The following is a 20,105-nucleotide window of genomic DNA, read 5'->3' on the forward strand; positions in this document are numbered from 1 at the left end:
GAGGTACAAGATAGTACTAATTCCCAGTCCATTATTTTGTTGACTAACCAGAACCTCTGTCATCTCTTCTAACTAAAACACTTAGTTTTGAACCTGGCTTTTTTCTTGGCTTTAGAATGAATGTCATCTGAAAACCATTCACTCAGATCTTTTCTCTCAAAGTAAATAGCAAGGATTGGCTATGAGACTATAGGTTTTAACCCCATCAGAAATCCATGACTGAGTTAACTGAAATTATGGGAAGCACTAAGCATAGCTTCTAAAACTTAGCCAATTTATAGAGAACACTGAACACCTGGAAAGCCCGTATACTACCGAATGTTGGAGCGTCAAATCTTCAGCCTTCTGGCCCAGAATCATCTGACAGACCTTAGTGATGCAGAATTATTAAGGGCTGATTACTCTGTCTAGGTAGATATAATCAGTCGACTATTCTGCAAGTGTGTCCTTTTCTGGACAGTAATTTGTCTGTAGATGGAAAGAGGCGATTCTTGCCTAGTGGCTGTCACCACACAACTGGAGTAACTCCAAGGATGCTCAATTTCTTCTTAGAATCCACGACAGGAAGCTGTTATTCACATTTTCTCAAATGGATTGATTTTTTTTTCTGTAGCATTCTTTTATTTAGTTTTGTATTTTTGACCCAATGTATTATAAAACCAAAGCAACTGATACAATTGGGAGTATGAACTACATTTCTCTGCTGGCTTATTGATTTGGGGAGCAGGATATTTATCAGAACACATATTTGGATTTTAAAGTTTGTTTACTTTTACAGTTCTTTCATTTAGAGCTGGATCAAAAATATTTACTCCTAGACTTTTACTAACAGTTATAGTATATAATTATATACTACATATAGTAATTATATACTATATATAATAATTATGTATATTATATGTTATATGTTATGTAATTACATATGTATATATTATAACACACACATACACTTTTCTAGATTAAGTTGAAAGTTATCATGAGAATAGTAGGAAGAAAAAAATATCCTACCATGGTTGTTTTGGTTTGTATGGGATGCTTAGCCTTCTTCTATCTGGGATGAAAGTCAGGGTCTTTCACATAATTATCTGCACTACCTTTGTGTTGCATCTCTGACTCTGATCCTTAGGTTTTAATATTTCTTTTTATGTTTTCTTTCTCTGCCACTACTTGTCTTTTTCAAAGCTTGTCTTGGGAAGCAATGTGCCTGTCACTGCTTGCATCTTCTTTGAAACCCTCTTCTATCAGATGATGCTTGGAGACCTACCATATTTGGTATGTTGGTGCTTAAGTTTTTTATTTCTCTCTGATATAGAATGTGTTCTTAGATACTTTCTTGTTGCTGTGTCAAAAATCACCTAAGAAAAGGAAGTGTTTAATTTGCTTCAGTTTAACAGAATAGTCCATCACAGTGGGAAAGAAAAAAGAGCTAACTTAAGAACTTGCATTCATGAAAGCATAGATGTTTTACTATTGGGATTTTAGATGCAGTCTAGTTAATAATATTTACCCTCATGTGTATCATGTCACTCTATCCCTTTCATCAGTCCTTTTTTTTCATAGAAAGCTAAAACCTTCACTCTCTTCATAGCTCTCCAAAATATACATTACAGGTTGTTCTCTAGCATACAAGGTTATTGCGAATAAGATTTTATTTTCTTACTTACAAGTATTGAGAGCCAATGGTATTTATTGCTTATTTACCAGTAATACCCAATGTAACAAGAATTGTACTCATATTTTACAAAAGTTCATGTTTTCTATTGTAGTGTTTAGATTGCTCTAAGTACAGATCCAGACAGGAATTAACATTATTGTCAGCTCTACCTAAATATTTGCTCAGAGAATTTATTAAACATGACACTGGTTATAGAATATTTGTTGTAACTCAACTACAATATTAAAAGTTAACCTAATGGATGATTCAGTAATAATTTATATTACTGAAGTGGTGTAAAATAGCAAAGGAGCAACTGAATTCAAAAGCTAAAGATAGTTTCAAATTATACCTCTAGTTATAAAAACTACTTGTCAATTTCTCACATTGAGTCTCTATTTAAAAGAACCATATGTTATAGACTAACTTTTCTATTAGTGAACTAAGGCAGACTCCTATCAGTGTAGTTTTAAATGACTGATCATTAGCAAAATGAAAAAGAAAGAATTACCAATACAAGTTGAAAGACTGTAAATCTTATCTTCTCAAATCCTTGTAGTATATCCTGGTACTATTATAACTTTATATGGATACTTGGAGAATTGACTTAATTTAGTTCATTTGATTGATGTGGATTTTTCCTGAGCTAATTATTATATATTTCAAGTATTTAAGGCACAATGGATTTATGAAACTAAAGAGCTAACTGGTTGTAATTAAATAGAGATCTATTTATATTGTTACCAATATAAATTGTTTGCAGAACTATATTAAGCTATTTACATTTTTCTTAGAATTATGAAATTATTAAGTATAAAATATTTATAATAGTTTTACATGTCATAGTTACTCATTAAATATGAATTTTTTAAAGATATGAGCCAAACTAACTTATTGTCCCTTTAGCTTTCAGATATAGATTACTGTAGAAATGGCAAATAAAGAGAGGATTCTGTAGGTCATTTCCATCTGACTGTGGCCAACAATACTAAAAATCCCTCAGTATAACATTTTAGTTTTAGAATGTGAAGCCAGAACATTAGAGAACTTTCCTGGAACAGTCATGCTTTTTAAAAGAAAGTTAAAGACCATTGACATAAACATGGATTATAGCTAAAGAAAAATATGTATCTAGTTCAAAAAAGGAACATGTATATATTTCATTCCATAATAATTCTTTAAGCTTTTTGGTGATGGTATGTTTCTGAATTCGGTTAAATAATTATTGATATTTTCTCTGTTATAGTTAGATAACCATAAAGGTAAAATCGTTTTCTCAAGTGCATACTAAGTTCAGTAGTTACAGTCATAAGACTAACTTAAGTGTTTATATTTTGGATCGCAGGATTTGGTCCTTGGTTAAAATTTTATGTATGAAGCACATCCTCCCAAACACATTTTTGACATCCTAAAAATAGTACAAAATCTAGATGTTGAGGTATGAGGTGTTTACTGTGTTTGATCACAGATTCTGCAACCATCTCCAGAAGAATGCATTGTCAGATATCTCCATTTCGTTTATGAGGCTGTTTAACTCCAGAGATTTTATATCCAGTTTTTGTCCACTCATGAGAATGGGGTATTTAAGTCACCCACTATCATGCTATGAGGGTCAGTGTGTGTTTTGAGATTTAGTAGTGCTTCTTCTATGAATTTCTGTAGCCTTGTGTTCAGTGAATATATCTTTATATAATTGTAATATTGTATTGCACATTTTCTTTAATGAGTTTTTAGTGTCTACCCCACATCTTCTGCTTTGTCAGTTATTAAAATTGCAATTCAATTTTCCTACTTATTCCAGGTTGTATTTTTCTATGCTTTTACACTAAGGTGGTATCTGTCCTTGATGGCTGAGGTATGTTTCTTGCATGTAGTAAAAGATGAATTAAATTTAATCTATTCTTCTGTATATTTTGGTTGAGGAATTGAGATCATTAATAGGAGATTTACTATTAAACAGTGTTTATTAATTCCTGTTATATTGTTGTGCTGATATTTTACCCCCTTCTGATTAACTGTTTTTGTTTCCTCTTAAGTACAGTTAATCTCTTCAGACTGAAGTTTTTTTGTAATGTCTTTTGTAAAATTGTATTGGCAGATGCAAATTGCTTTCATTTATTTTTATCATATAATATTCTTATTTCTCTTTTGATTATGATAGTTTTTCTGGGAATAGTATTTTGAACTGGAACCTGAGAAAATATTTCAGAGCTTATAAAATATCCACTCAAGACCTTCTCATTTCAAAAGTTCCATTGAAAAGTACCAGGAATATCTTGTTGAGTCATTGGCAAAAGGGAATTCACAGACACCTCACACACATTAGCAGGCATTGTCAATGCTATTGGTTACCCTCCTAAAGACACTACTTATGTCATCAAATATGGATAGGTTAACTAGAAGCTTTACCATATTCACTAGCACATAGTGCTAGAAGATATTATATGTGCTATCAGAGATAAAAGATCATCAGTTTCATCTGGCTATGAACCATACAACCTACAACAGTAATCTGCCCGAAAGACATACTAGTGAGACATGGCACAAATGGTATAAGGGTCAACAAGTCACATTTTAATTAATTTTAACGTACATGGCATGAGATATAACCCATAGCTGACAATGCAAAAGTGTTCAAGAACCTGTAACCAGTGAGGTCATGGGCCCCAGAGGGAAATTAGTAATACTATTATTATGCTGAAGGAACAAACAGTAAAATGACTCCTAATAATATACTGATGTATGCAATGTTCTGTGCATTACTCAACCTTCATCAGAAACACTTCTTTCAGCAGTTGGTAATTAACACAGAAGCCCACAACTGTATATTGTACAGATAACAACAGACCTCAGAGTTCTCAACCCCATAGGAAGAACAATATCAACCAAACAGACACCTCAGAGCTCCCAGGGACTAAATCATCAACCAAGCAGTACACATGGAGGGACCCATGGCTCCAGCTGCATATGCAGCAGAGGATGGCCTTCTTGGGCATCAATGGGAGAATAGGCCCTTGGTCCTGTGAAAGCTCGATGCCACAGTGTAGTTGAATTTGAGGGTAGAGAAAAGGGAGTGGGAGGGTGGGTAGTGGAACACTCTCATAGAAGTAGGGGGAGGTGGTGGAATAGGGGATTTCAGGGGGGTGGGGGAATCAGTAAAGGGGAAAGACTTGAAATCTAAATAAAGAACATATCCAATAAATAATCCAAAAAAATTATTAAAGTCACAATATTCTTCTCCCTAAAGAAAAAAAAATAAAGAAATCTTTATTTAAAAAAGACATTGAAAATAGAGGTTATGTAAGACAGCTACAGTCTTATCTGAAGGGTTTATTTGTCATTCATTGTATTGTATGTCATAAGCGTAAATATGAATGAGTTCATATTGTACTGTGGGCAATAATAGTAATGAATTGCAGTGAAAAAATGAGCGTATCAAGTATTTTGCAAACAAACCATATTTATTACTAAGATCCAAACTACACCATGCTATAGTCAGTAAAACCTTCTTATAAGGGTTGTTATAAGAAATTGTTAACTGCATTTCACATTCTGTTTTAAGATGAGTTCTATTTTTATTAAAGAATGCTTTAATGGTAGAATATATAGTTAGTCCTTTATAGGGAGTGTATCTCATATCAATTTTAATCCTTAATTAAGACTGAGTACATAAGAATACTGTCAACTGTCCCCATCACCACTTCCTTATGCAATGAGGAAGAAAAGCAGAAAGGAGACTGTGGGTGGTAAAAAAAAATGCTATTTAAAAAGAAATCCTTTTGATTATTTTAAGATTTAAATCCTCTACAATCTAAAATTATGATTAATGTACTAGTCATATGGTACAATTTGTTGTAGTTGAGAAACAGTTCCAACAAATATCAGAGTAAACCACTAGATGATGAGGAGGATGAAGAAGAGGAGGAAGAAGTGTGCCTAGGGAAATGGCCTATTTTTGATAAGTTTCTATTTCCTTTATTTAAGATGGAGGTGGCTCCTGTTGTATTACCCTACATATTGTAATGTAAACTAAGGATATGCCTACTATTTTGAGACTTAACTGAAACATTATAAAACCGCAGCCAAGAAAGTGAAATGAAAGGATCAGAAGTTGCCTCCTATCAAACAAACAAACAAACAAAAAAGCAAAACAAAACAAAAAAACATTAATAAGCCAATGGATTAGGCTCCATAGTGACTTAACTAAGGAAATTCACTTATATTAGGATTAATTGAGGCTGTAATAATAATCAGATTTCAGCCAGGTGCACATATATAAGACGACATCCTGACATATATTTAAGAATGCAAAGCCCATGTTCAGTAGCGTTAAAAATAGAGAAAATGTTCACAAGAAACTAGACTGGATTTATGAACTTAGATGCACAGTTTATAGGACAGTCCTTTCTAGCCTCTGCAGATTCTGGCTGATTTATCATGCTCTGTTACCCACTATTATGATATCTCTCAGAACAGACTCCCTATTCTATGGATTTCTCTATAATAAATAAATAAATAAATAAATAAATAAATAAATAAACAAACTTTGATCTGTCTTCCTGCTTTGCTGCTCCCCAGAATGCTTCACATGTAAAATAACGCTGTTTAAAGCCATGGCTTCTTTCGTCTAGTTTTGTGTACTTAATGATTCTTCATGTCCTGTTGGCTAGAGACTTTATTCCTGTCTTACCATGCTTTTCAGATGTTCTGCAGTGTTTTACCTAAATAAAAGACGTCTTACTACTTCCATGCTAAAGTTGCTATAAACATTCATGTGCAGATTTTCATGGGAAGACACAGGGGTTTTTTTGCACACACATACTAAGAAGCATGGTTAGTAATCTGTATAGCAGTGGTATGTTTACCTTGAAATGAAACTACCAAATTGTTTCTCAGATGGGATTATGATTCTGAGCTCACACCATCAATACATGACAGTTCTCACTATACTCTGCCTAGATTTGGTGCAATCAGTGCTGAATTTTGGCCATCCTAAATGTGTGTACTTCAACCTCATTTAGCTTAGTTTGGATTTCCTTGATAACACACATTATGACATCTTTACATAGACTACATTTTGATCTTTATGTCTTCTTTGCTGATCTGACTGTAGAGATCTTTCTCTGGTCAATTTTTAATGACACTACTTGTCCTTCTATAACTAAATGTTTAGAAGTCTTGGTATATTTTAGATGATTGTTCCTCAAATAGATGTTTGCAGTTTTCCAACTTGTAGCTTGTTTATCATTTCTTCACAATATCTTCATAAATGACTTTTAAAAACTTTTAAATGTGTTTGAGCTTATGAATTGTTACTTCCTGCATCACACTCCTGTTTCAACACTTCGAATCTCCCCTATATACTCTTATTCTAGTATTAATTTTTATCACTTTTACATTTAGATAAACTACCCACTTTGTAAATCTTACAAAATGTTACAAAGGGGGGTGTGATTAAAAATCATACAGCTTATCATCAGAAACCAGTTTACTTCTGAATAATATGATCAAATTATACTTGACTTGAATATTAAGCAGCATATAGAGAAAGGCTTGTTTTCATTTCAAGACTGTTGGTTGCCAGCTGGTACTAGAGAAGTGAGAATTACTAAACTTGGCTATTTTGAATAATAAATCTGAAGTTTACAAACTAAAATAGATCAACCAGGGAAATTCGTACACAATTTTCTGAGACTGGAAATAGCTATTGTTATACTTCAGAATACATTGTCTAATACATATTTGGAAATTGAGTTGCCAGTTTGTATTTGCACTTTAAGCTATTTTTATTAATACACATATTTTGCATTATTTACATATATTTACATTAACTTATGTGTTTGTTGATTTATACATCTATGTATTACATTTCCATATGTGTGTTATCACAGGAATTCTTTATCAAGAAAGATGAAATCCATCAATTCTGAGGAGAAAAAAAAAAGAACCTTTCTAGGATCAACATAGTTTAAGCTCTGTATCTAGCCAATATTAATTTATTTTTATAAGATGGCAAATGAGTTCTCCATGTTGTACAAAAACATCCATATTTTAATTTATAAGTGACAAATTACAGAGTTCATTTAAAATTTTTCCACTTCAAAAATTTTAAATATAAAGAGTGTATTTGTTATAAAATATAAATATAAAGAGTGAAATTTGTCTATAAATGAAAATTTTCAATCTAAAGTGTGAAAATTTAAATAGGATATGGAACAATTTTTTTTCTCCCACCAGTTAAGGCAGCACCATGAAAAGATAAATTATTTAGTGAAGTCCTATGCTTTTCTAACAACTGATATAGAATATTCAGAATGAAAAATAAAGTATGTCTCTACTCTGGGATATTGAATTGCAGTTATTTGTGTGAACATATATATGTACCCCGGCTCTACCAGTAATATTAAAACATGAATGAATATTGAAATGAAATTTTTGATAGAGAAAAACTGTGACAGTGAAGGTTACTACACACAGGAGTGACAGATGTGGTGTTACTTGATAGTTACATGCACTTTGATAACTGTAGTTCAAGAGGAAGGTGAAGGTATATGATGACTGATTAACCACAATGAAATTAATTACAAAGAATAAGCATAAAAGTTAACTACCTGTGAATCTTCCAAAAAGGCATTATTATCCATGTATATGAGAAATATAAATATATACATGTATATGTGTATATAAATACATGTATAAATATATACATATACATGTATATGTATATATTTATATATTCATTTATATACACATGTATTTGATTAACTAAAGTACTCCACAAGGGAATGTTTTGTTAATTCTTCAGTAGTGGTGTGTTTTTCAGTATATAAGATACTGGTAATAACACTGAGCCAAAATAAACTAAAGCAATAAGAGAAAATAACTAGACCAATATGACTTGGAACATGAATGTAACTGTGCTATAGAAAATACACAAAACTTAAGCCAAAACATGATACTATATCATGACACTGAGATGTATCCTGAAAACTATATTAATCAACATAAAAGTAAGTTAGTGTTTCAAAGAAAAGAAATAATTGTAAAAAAAAAAAAAAAAAAGAGCTATCTCTTTAAAATAGAAAGAAATAGGAAAGTACTTTTTTAAATTGATAAAATGGGAGAGACTCTCGGGACTCGAAGGGAGATCTCTCAAACACTGGACCACCAACCAGGCAGCATACACCAGCTGATATGAGGCCCCCAGCACATATAGAGCAGAGGACTACCGGGTCTGGGTTCATTCAGAGAAGATGCACCTAACCTTCAAGAGACTGGAGACTCTAGGTAGTGGGGAGGTTTGGTGGGGTTGGGGTTTGGGGGAAACATCCTCGTGGTGACAGGGGGAGGAAGTATGGGATGTGTAACAGTCAGAGGATGGACCAGAAGGGTGATGAAATCTGGAATGTAAAATAAATAAATAAATAAAATTTTTAAAAAGAAAAAGAAAGAAAGAAACCCAGAATGGTCTATATACTGACCGGTCTAAGTAAAACTGCATTCTTAAACCACAGTATGCACAGACCTTAATTTATCCCATAAGTAAATGAAAAAAAAAAAGTACATAATTATGGAAGTAAAGCAAATCATCTATATATAGTTTTTCAGTATGATATATAATTTGCTGCAAAAAGAAGCCGCAAGATTATCAGGATCTGCTGAAATTTGTTACTTGTACAATTTGTACTAAATTGAAGTTTGTTGTGAATATATTTTCATATATGTATATATATAATCTTAAAATGGTTAATCTTGTTCAGCAATTGTATCAAATTGTTCAAAATTTAAATATTTTTGTATATAAGGGCTTTTAGTTTTTATTTTTATTTTATTGGTTTTTCTTTTTTCACTTTTTAATAAGAGTTACCTACAACAAATTAAATCCTTGAGTGACTGGCTATGAAGAATTCGCAGTGCTTTGAAGAATTTAGTTATGCTTTTGAAAGTATATAGATTGTAAACAATAGAATTGTGATTTCATTCTTACTGCAATGTGTTTCTCATTAACAGTATCTCAGCAACAGGTTGGGCATGGAAACTTACATGAATGTGAGAATGCTGTATCTGTTACACAGTACGCAGAGAGGAAATACTAGCCTCTACTGATTTCCATCTTAATGAGTTTTGACTCAGATGCACCTGCTTCCCATTATTTACTAGAAGTATAGCATTGTGAAAGACAGGGAGAGAGAAGAAAGCCATCTTTTTCACAGACTGAAGGGAAGTTTGCAACTGTGCAGACACATAGGAGTAGCTCCTGAGTCTAAAGTAGAACAAAAGCATTAGAGACCATTCCAGTCATCAATTTGAATTTGGCATGAACTAATAAAACCCATGTCTATTTCAAGTACTAAAAATATTTGTCAATAAATAAATAAATAAATAATAATATTGGAACCATTTCTTTTTATTCTTAGCTATTCTTAGCAATAAAGAAAAACAAAACTTGGATTTTTAATATATAGTTCAAGTATAAATTCTATAGTATTTTGAAGCGCTTTGAATTAGTATGTTAGTGGTTAGTCAGCAATGTAAGGTTCACACTAGTCACACACTTTTAACAGGATATTGATGTCAAAAAGAAAAAATGTATTAATTTTATTATGTGTGTATGAATGTTTTGCCTGTCTATGTGTATTCCTGCTTCTTGTAGAAGCCAGAAAACTGTGTGAAATTCCCTAGAAATGATGTTACAGATAGTTGTAAGAACCATGCAGTTTCAGGATATCAAACAATGTTCCTCTTCAAGGCAGCCAGACCTATTACCCTCTGAGCTGTCTCTCCAGTCTTGAGTAACTAATTATTTAAGTACAATCAAGTACTCTGCCTCTTTCCTTATCAATGTTTATCTAATTCTATTAAGTTTTCTGTTTTATTTTTGAGATGATAATTAAATCACAATATTTAACTCTCCCGTTCCCTAATCTAAACTTTCTCACAAACCCCTCCCCATTCTGCTTCAAACTCATAGCCTCTTTTTTTATTAATTGTTTTTATGTGCATATATTTTTATATTTATGTATATTCAATATAAACTGTTGAGTCCATATAATATGATTTGTAATTATCTTTTCAAGGCTGGTTATTTGGCCCCAGACCACCAATTGGTCTGTTGTTTCCTGGGGAGAACTACTTCTGCCAGCCTTCTTCAGGTACATATAGTACTTTATGTGGTGTTGAGACCCCATGGGCTTTTCTTTGTCCAGTTTAGTGTATTTGTTGGTTTCTTCCATATTTAGCTCATTTTTCGAAGTATATTAGGGAAATTTTATGCATGTATTTTTTTGATTTTACTAGCAAACACAAGATCACTCTTATGCCCAGATTGTGAGGTCCCCACAGACCACCAGAAACCACCAGGAGTCCAGCTTGTATGCAAAATAAGAGAGTCTTTTTTTTATGCTCAAGCTCAGACCCTTAAACCTCTCAGCACAGTGGAAGGTGTAGAAGGTCCTGAGGTGGTACAAGCCTTGCCTATTTATCATGGTAGCAGGATTAGGGACTTTTATTTCAATTAGAAGGCTAGTTAACACCAGCCCATATGTACCATTACTGCAACTGCTAGATTGACTGCTGGTCATTATTGTGGTTTCTAGATACTGTACCTGGGTGGATTATTGATTATCTCCCTATTTTGGAAGATAATAGAGAAACTTCTAGTACCATGAAAGCTAGTCCTCAAACAGTGCTCAAAAACTCCTGAGCTGGAATTCTATTGTTTTATTTATTTAATTTCTATGGTACACCAATCATGCTTGCAAATACTTAACCAATATTAGCTCATTTAATTTCACTGTAGTATTACAAGATAACTATAGGTTTTTATATTTCATAATTAAGAACACTAAAATAAAAATATTAAATTCACATAGGTCTCAAAATATCAAGCATGGCAGAAGGCTTAGTCCAGAAATTACACTGTTAACAGTCATGTCTCTATAATTTATTTATCTAGGTATTTGAAAAACACACACCAAAATTGCATTTTTGTAGAAAATGTATCAGTTTTCTTGTGACTTTGAAAATTATTTAAAGAAAAGCCATTTTTACTTTAAGTGACTTTAAAAGGGAAAACATATCTGTCTTTCTTACTATTCAAATTGTCATAGAACATAAAGATGTTTTTGCTTCTAACACTGTATTAAATGCTGTAAAGTATCAGCTAAATATATTTTATATAATCCCTACACATTAATCACTCAGATGGTATTGAAAGTAGCTACTAGTTTAAATTCTTTGTAACTTAGATTAGATTAGTAAAACTGAAATTCCTGACTGATTGAGGTGACAGACCAATAACAGGTCATAGTGGGTCCTAAACTCTAAAGACTTTCTGGAAAAGCACAAAGTTATAAGGAAGCCTGAATCTAGAATGTATTTAAAAATGTTCAGTGTATATGGAAAGAGGTACAGATTCTCAAAGCATGAGACCTTCCTGGGTTGGCGAGAAAAAGAATGGTACACTGATCTCAGATCAGTTTTCTTATTATACTTATTTCAGGACTCATTATATAGCAACGTCACAATTAAAGAACATTGACCTAAAATTTTACACTGTTAGATAACATCTCCTAGAAATGATAATATATCTTTGGGCATTTCCCAGTAAGATCCAGGGGAAATTTTTACAAGTGAAACATCTTTTAAAGCAGCATTTGCAAACTCAAATTCCTAAATGTTATGCAAAGTAAACAGATACAGAGGTTAAAGTGATATATTTTAAAGACCATATTTAAACATTAGAGAATTGACCTATCATTGTCAGGTGTTCGGATATTGTAATCATGTCAGGAATTGAGTATTTGAGTGAAAAAAACCTCAGATTTTAATTGTTACACATTAATGTAAAACAAAGCATGCTGGCATAATATAATAACTCTATTTGTAAACATCATTCTCTAATCCTCTGCTCATAATCTCCAATTCAGACACACATCCTGTAGTCTTTATATTCTTCTCTAAAAACTACTGTCAAATACTTCTTTAAAAAATAAGTGTCAAGTGATATTTAATACTTATTAGCTGTATATATTTCTTAAGGAAAATTTGAATCACATGCTTAAGAAACACATTTGGCAAAATACTCCCAGGTATTATTGTCAAGAAGATCCTCTATTTCTGCTCCAGGTAGAAGTGTCAATTTTAAAGTCCAGAACTCAACTCAACCTGTTTTGGAGATGCTGTCTCTACTGCAGCCTCATTATTGTGGTGGATATTTTCATGTCGAGGACCAGGTGGTTTTCTGAGAAGAGCTTCAATTAAACATAGGACCTAATGACTCTCAATTATAATTGGGCATCACAGTGGTGGATGGTAACCGTGTTTTCAAAAGCTTCTATCGCAATGCTGGGGGATTATGAAGTCTCTGGCAATTATGAAGACTAAGTATCTGCACAGTGGGATCTTCTTGCTATATTTGGAATGGCACAAGACCAAGTTCCCTAACTCCTGGGTGCAAGGTGACCTCTGAACAGTAGAACTAATTCAGTGTGTTTCTATTCAAATTACCTTGAAGAGGGAGGCTCAATACCAAGCACTTGAAACTCACTTTGTCCCACAAACACAAAGTTGATGTAAATCCAAAGTGCTAATATCAAATACTAACTTAATATTAGAGAAACCTTCTATACTTGACTGCAGCTCTCAGTTTTACTTAGCCTTCAAACTAACATTTGCCACTGGCTCCATGTCACTTCTTAATCAGGAAGAGACTGAGGTGAAATTTGAATAACATTTCTGCATGAGATCTCCCAGTGGGAGCTGAGAGAGGTGCAAAACAATACAAAACAAAAAAACAAACAAAAAAATAGAAATATAGTTTCGAACCCTGGTAACCTCCATTAGTTTTCTGATTTGTGCTCTGTTCACACAGATGAGCATCATGCCCTTCTGAAGCCCTTTGAAGGGAATCTGAAAATATATTACTTACAAAGATGTCACTGGTGCTTTTGAAGTGGAAAATAAAAAGGTAGGCATATCCATGCTCAATGATTCTTTCCGGAAGGCCAAGTAGCCTTCATCAGGGTTGACAAGGGTCACCTTTATTGTAGTCACTGGCCATCAACAGATGGAAAACTATTAATGCACCCACTTTCAAAGAAAAACTTAACATGAATGAAGTGTGACACAAATTTTGATGTATTTATTAAAATACAACTTTACCTCTTAGCAAATACTAACCTCAATCTCCAATTGGGAAGTCTGAATTTTCCTTACAAAAAAAAGAAACTAAATATCCACTGAAGGAATGTGCTTACAAGTAAATCATTATGTGATCACTAGTAGTTTAGTAACATGAATGTATTTTAGCCATGGTAGTTCTAGACTTTCTGTTTAGCTTACCAAGTTCAAAAATTGGTCTATTGATGCAGATTCATGTGAACACAATAAATGCATCTTAATCTTTGTGTATACCTTTATGTATCTGCTTTTAAATGGAGGATATATGGTTGTCAGGGTTTAATTCCAATTTTGGAAAATACATCATGTACCTTACAGATAGCTTGCAAAATTTAAAAGTCAGATATATAAGCTATTAATAGATTTCTGCTAGCTTTTTAAATCACTATATTAAAACCTCATTTATTTTACCAAGTAAATTTTTTCTCAGAAGATGTCTTGGAGAGCTAGATATGCACCTTTCTAGGTCCTGTGTTTTGCTCTGTATTAAATGAAATCATATCCTAGCTCACTATAAAAAAAATCAAGACAGAACTGATAGCTAATGGGTAAGATTATTGCTCTGCAAACATGATAACCTGAGTTTGACTCCCAAGACCCATACAAATACACAGGCATGCTTGTACCTACATATGACTTGAAACCACATTTGTGGTGGTTTGAATGAGAATAATCCTCATATGTTCATATATTTGGATAACTAATCCCCAGTTGGTACAAGTGTTGGAAAATGATTGTGACCTGTGGGTTGGTTGCTGGTGGCAAGTTTTGAGATTCAAAAGCATATGTTATTGTACTTGGCTCTCTGTGTCCCTCCCTCTCTCTCTCCCTCCTTCCCTCCCTCTCTTGTTCCCTTGTTCCCTTCCTTGCTTTCCCATCTTTCTCTACCGCCTACTTCGGAATAAAGATTTAAGCTCTCAGCTAACACTCCAGCACCATGCTTTTTTGTCTGCTGTCATAAATCATAACATAATTTCCTGACATAATCATGGAAAACTAATCTTCTGAAACTTTTATATAATTTATATAGTTTTTATATAATTTATCTAGTTTTATATCGTTCATTGTGATTATACCCCAATTTTTTACCATTTTTTCTATAAGTTGCTTTGTCATGATGTATCACCATAGTAGAAGAAAACTAACTAAGACATCACTTCACAACAACAATGCAGAGAAGAGAATGATACCTGATATCTTTATTTGGCTTCATCTTACTCACAAAGGCTCATGCACCTACATACTTGAATGATGCACTCACATGTATGCACCAATCATTCCTACTACATACACATAGGAAAGGATAGTTGATGGATGTCACATCAATCATCAAATAAATAACAACAACAACAAAAAGAATACATGAAAGAATACATGGATTTGAAGGTAATTCTGAGCCACAAAGGAATGTCAGTGCTGTACTTGTTTTGAAATTCAGTGTATTATATTTTTTTTGTGATAGAGCACTAGTATAACTATTTGTTTTTAATTATTCAAGAAAGGAAATAAATATGCAGGGTTTTTATTATGTAAAACTGAGAAAAAGATGTTGTCTAAATTATGCTTCTAAATCAATACAAGAATGTAGCACAAAACCCACAAATAAGCTATTAAGCATTGAGAATTTGCATCACATATCACTGTACTGAAAAGTATTTATTTCAGTCTTTCTTCTCAGATTACTTTCAGCCCCATAACAAATATCTGACCTGTAGCAATTTTTGTTGATATAACAAAATACCTAACATACTTGACATAAAAGAGGAAGATTTTATTTTCACCCTCACTTTTAGTTGTTGACTCCTTACTAACAGACTTCTGTTACTGTAAAATAAAATAAAGTAAAGTAAAATAAAATGCTTCTTATAAAAGTGCAGATTTTTGTTTAACCTCAATTCAAGGGGCTTCGGTTCAAAATAAATTGGCTTTGTTGCTTTTGGTTCTGTGGTAAAGCAATGAAAATTAAGGCAAGAGATATTCATACTTGGGACAGATGAGAAGAGAGATAGAAAGGGAGATAGAAAGATGCAATTTCTTACAGGAAATGATCTCAGGGACCTGAAGATGTCTTTCCAAACCCTTCCTATCTTTTACAGAATTCACTACCTTTTAATAGTGCCAGACTAAAAACTGAACTTTTAACACATGGACATCAGGGGCACATTTCATATGCATACTCTAATGTAATGTGACACAGGATTATTGAATCCTGGTTGGGAAGAAACTAAATTACAAATTATTTGTGCTAAAACTTATGAATATAAATGGGCTCCTCAACATTTGAAATTAGGGCAAAATTTTAAAACAAACAAGTTTGTGAGGATAAAATAAAACCTTAGTCTTCTATCCTCATACCTTAGTCTTAAGTCTAAATGAAAAGAGAAATAGGGTTTCTTATTTGTTTTTGTTTCATGTATTTATTTTCTGTGTATGAGATTGAAGCAAAAGAGGGATGAACTTCAGAAAAAATAAATTTAAGAATACATCCACAAGATGAACAGTATATTCTAGTATCGAATAGAGAATGAAAAAAACAATGTTTATATTTTCATATTCAGAATCATTTTTAATTAATGGAATAATATTTTAATATTGTTGATAGAAGCATAGGCATAATAATTTATAATGAAGACTAGAAGAAAAACAAAGATTGACCATAACATAGCTGAGTACTTATAGATGTGAGAACCTGGATGCATCAAATGCAAATTACATTTGTAAGATTGTACTTCTACAGTTATTAAGAATGAAAATAAAATTGAGTTCTTAATCCAAAACTGACAAATATTCTAACAAGTCACCTGAATAAGAGTCAGTAGAAACAACTATTAACAGACATAGGTGAGAGAGGAGATCTTTGGTCCCATGAAGACTGAACACTGAGGGGGGGGGGATTCGAGGGTGGGGAGGTGGGAGTAGGGGGTAGGTGGGGACACATCCTCATAAAAGCAGGAGGAGGGGGGATAGGATAAAGGGTTCCTGGGTGGTGGGGGGAATGGGGTAAGGGGATAAAATTTGAAATGTAAATATAATATCCAATAAAAAAAGAATTAAAAAAAAAGAGTAAGAAAATAATTACCAGAGAGAACTGGGAGGCAGAGAAAGGGGAAAAGAAAAGTAGGGACAAGATCAGGTGTGGGAAGAGATGGCACAGGAAGGGGCAAGAAATACAGAGGGTCAGGAAATTGAACAGAAGTGTGTAGCAGTTGGGGAGGGAAATTGGGGCTAGCCACTGGAAATTTCCAGATGCAAGGAAAGCAAGAGGATCCCGGGACCCAACCTGGATGACATTAACTGAAATAATCAACAAAGTGGAAAAAGAACCTGTAGAGACCATATCCAGGGGTTAGGCACGGCCTCCATTTGAGGGATGGGGCTACCCACCCATCTCAAAAATATTAACGCAAAATTGTTTCTGTCTAAAGGAAATACAGGGTCAACGAATGAAGCAGAGACTGAAGGAAAGACCATCCAGAGACTGCCCACCTAGAAATCCATCCTATATGCAGACACCAAACCCAGACACTATTACTGATGCCAAGAAGTGCTTGCTGACAGGAGCCTGGTATAGCTGTCCCCTAAAAGGCTCTGGGAGGCTCTGCCAGAGCCTGACCAATACAGATACAGTTGCTCACAGCCAACCACAGGACTGAGCAGGAGGACTGCAATGGAGGAGTTAGTGAAAAGACTGAATGAGCTGAAAAGATTTGCAACACTAAAGGAAGAACAACAATATCAGCAAACCAGACCCTCCCCCATCAGAGCTACCAGGGACTAAATCACTAACCTAAAAGGACTTATGGCTCCAGAAGCAGATGTAGCAGAGGACTGCCTTATCTGACATCAATGGGAGAGAAGGACCTTGTCCCTGTGAAGTCTCGATGACCCAGTGTAAGAGAATGCTAGGGCAGTGTGGTGGGAGAGCACCCTCATAGAAACAGGGGGAAGTGAGGATAGGATAGAGGGTTTGTGGAGGGGAAACCAGCAAGGAGGATAACATTTGAAATGAAAATAAATAAAATAACCGATCAAAAAAAAAAAAAAATACCGAGCAAGGGTGTTCAAAATTAAGTTGGTTTTAAAAACAAAAACTATGAGAATTGTTTTAAGGAGGACATCTTGTAAAAATCAAACCCAATTTTTAAGCAATATAAATAAAACATCTATAGCAAACCTGTAATGCTGAATTAATGTACCATAAATATCAGCTGAACATATATCACAGATATAAATAGAGATAGTAGCATGAACTCTAAGCAGATAAATTCATAAATGATATATGAAATTTTAAGAGATATATGTGCAAAAATATCTAGCATATTTATTTTGTAGATTTTAAAAAGGAAGATTAGAGAAAAACAGTATTAGAAAAACAATTAATAGCTAGGACCGTTTGGATAATTGACTATCAGGTGACTATTGTCAGCTGGTAAGTCTGTAACTCAACATTTACAGCTATGGCTCAAGAAATTACACAGAAATAGGGACAGAACAATTTTGAGAATGAAAAGATCAGGGTATCTGCTGCCATATGGTGTTTTCCATAAATGACAGGGAAGATACACTCAAGAAATTGCAACACTATAGATGCCTAAGGAAGACCTGCACAACAATGACGTGGTTGACATTGTAGCATTGATGGGAGAAATCTCACAAGGCTATACCCTAAAGAAAGATCTGTGGGTCATTAATAACTGTAAAGAGAGGCACAGTATGTCATTTTAAGAGATGAGTCTCCTGATAGGTTATCTAATTTCATGTGGTCAGCCCTAAAGTACATAACACATATGCATTTAAATAGGATTAAGTGGACTAACACAGTTGTATTTTTAAGTGTGTATGTGTGTGTTTCAATAAGAAGAGCTCATGAATATTGAGAGGGAATATATGAGAGGTATCTGTCGGGAGAAAAGGAGTTTACAGAAATGATGTAAATACATTTCTCTTACATGGAATTTCTCCAAAAGTAAAATATATATATATATATATATATATATATATATATATATATATATATATATGTGTGTGTGTGTGTGTGTGTGTGTGTGTGTGTGTGTGTGTATCTGTATATACACATATACATATACATATACATATACATATACATATACATATATATATATATTAGTCAATATCATATCATGGTGAATGGTATATATACAAAAGCAAAGTGATTATATGAAAAGTTAGTAAAAATAAAAGTAAGATGTCTTGGGCCTGGGGAGATGGCTTTTTATTAGGAGCTGTGTTTGTAGCGGACCCAGATTTGATTCCCTGAAATCATATGTCTGCTTAGAATGCCTGTAACTTCAAATTGATTACATCTGATATCCTCTTCTTGCCCTCAGTTGGCACTAGGCACACATACAGTGCATAGACAGACAGACAGACAGACACACACACACACACACACATGCAGGGGAAACACGCCATGTGTATTCTGGAAATAAAAATAAATATTTTTTCTTGAGAGAGAGAGACAGAGAGAGAGAGAGAGAGAGAGAGAGAGAGAGAGAGAGAGAGAGAGAGATGACTTGCAACTGAACAACATACTTTCAGGCTTCTTCTCAAAAATATAAGCCAGATGGCAGCAGGACCATCTATTCTATTTGCTAAGAAAATAAGTACAGTTTGTGACTACGAACCAACCTGATTTTGTATTTCAGAGATTGGAAAGAGGAAGACACATGTAGATAAAATTCAGGGATGAAACCTTCAACAGAAGCTCAATAAAGAGCTTTCCAAAAGAAGAGCTCCTGGAAGGAGAAAATGGCATGTCTGAAGGGAAGTTTGACAAGAAAGAACAATAAGCATACAGCTTATTAAGCTTATAGGCAATATATTACTTCAAAACAGAAAAAAAAAAAGGTAAATTTGGGTACTAGTAAGGAAGTTTTGTACAATACAAAATAACACAGTGGCTACATAATTTTTGTCCTTTGCATTTTTTATAGGTGGGGTAAAAACAAATGAATAACTTTAAACCTAACTCACCATAACTGTTAATGGTGAATACGTCAGTTGAATCATTAGAGATAAAACACAACTGAAGAACTTGAGATCACTGGAGGGAGACAAGCAGAGTGTGATCACTGATCCAGACTCAGAACAGTAAGATGAGGACCACTGCTGTGAGATTCAGTGCTAACACATCTGCTGTGCAGGCTGCTGCAATAGGCATTTGCTGGGTACAGGGTGCTTACAGAAAGAATACATTCCTGTGGTTCTTGGCTACACTGGATATGCCTTCAAGTGTTCTATGTTTGCTACT

The sequence above is a fragment of the Arvicanthis niloticus genome, chromosome 2, assembly GCF_011762505.2.
Source record: "Arvicanthis niloticus isolate mArvNil1 chromosome 2, mArvNil1.pat.X, whole genome shotgun sequence".
In the NCBI taxonomy this organism is placed as follows: Eukaryota; Metazoa; Chordata; class Mammalia; order Rodentia; family Muridae; genus Arvicanthis; species Arvicanthis niloticus.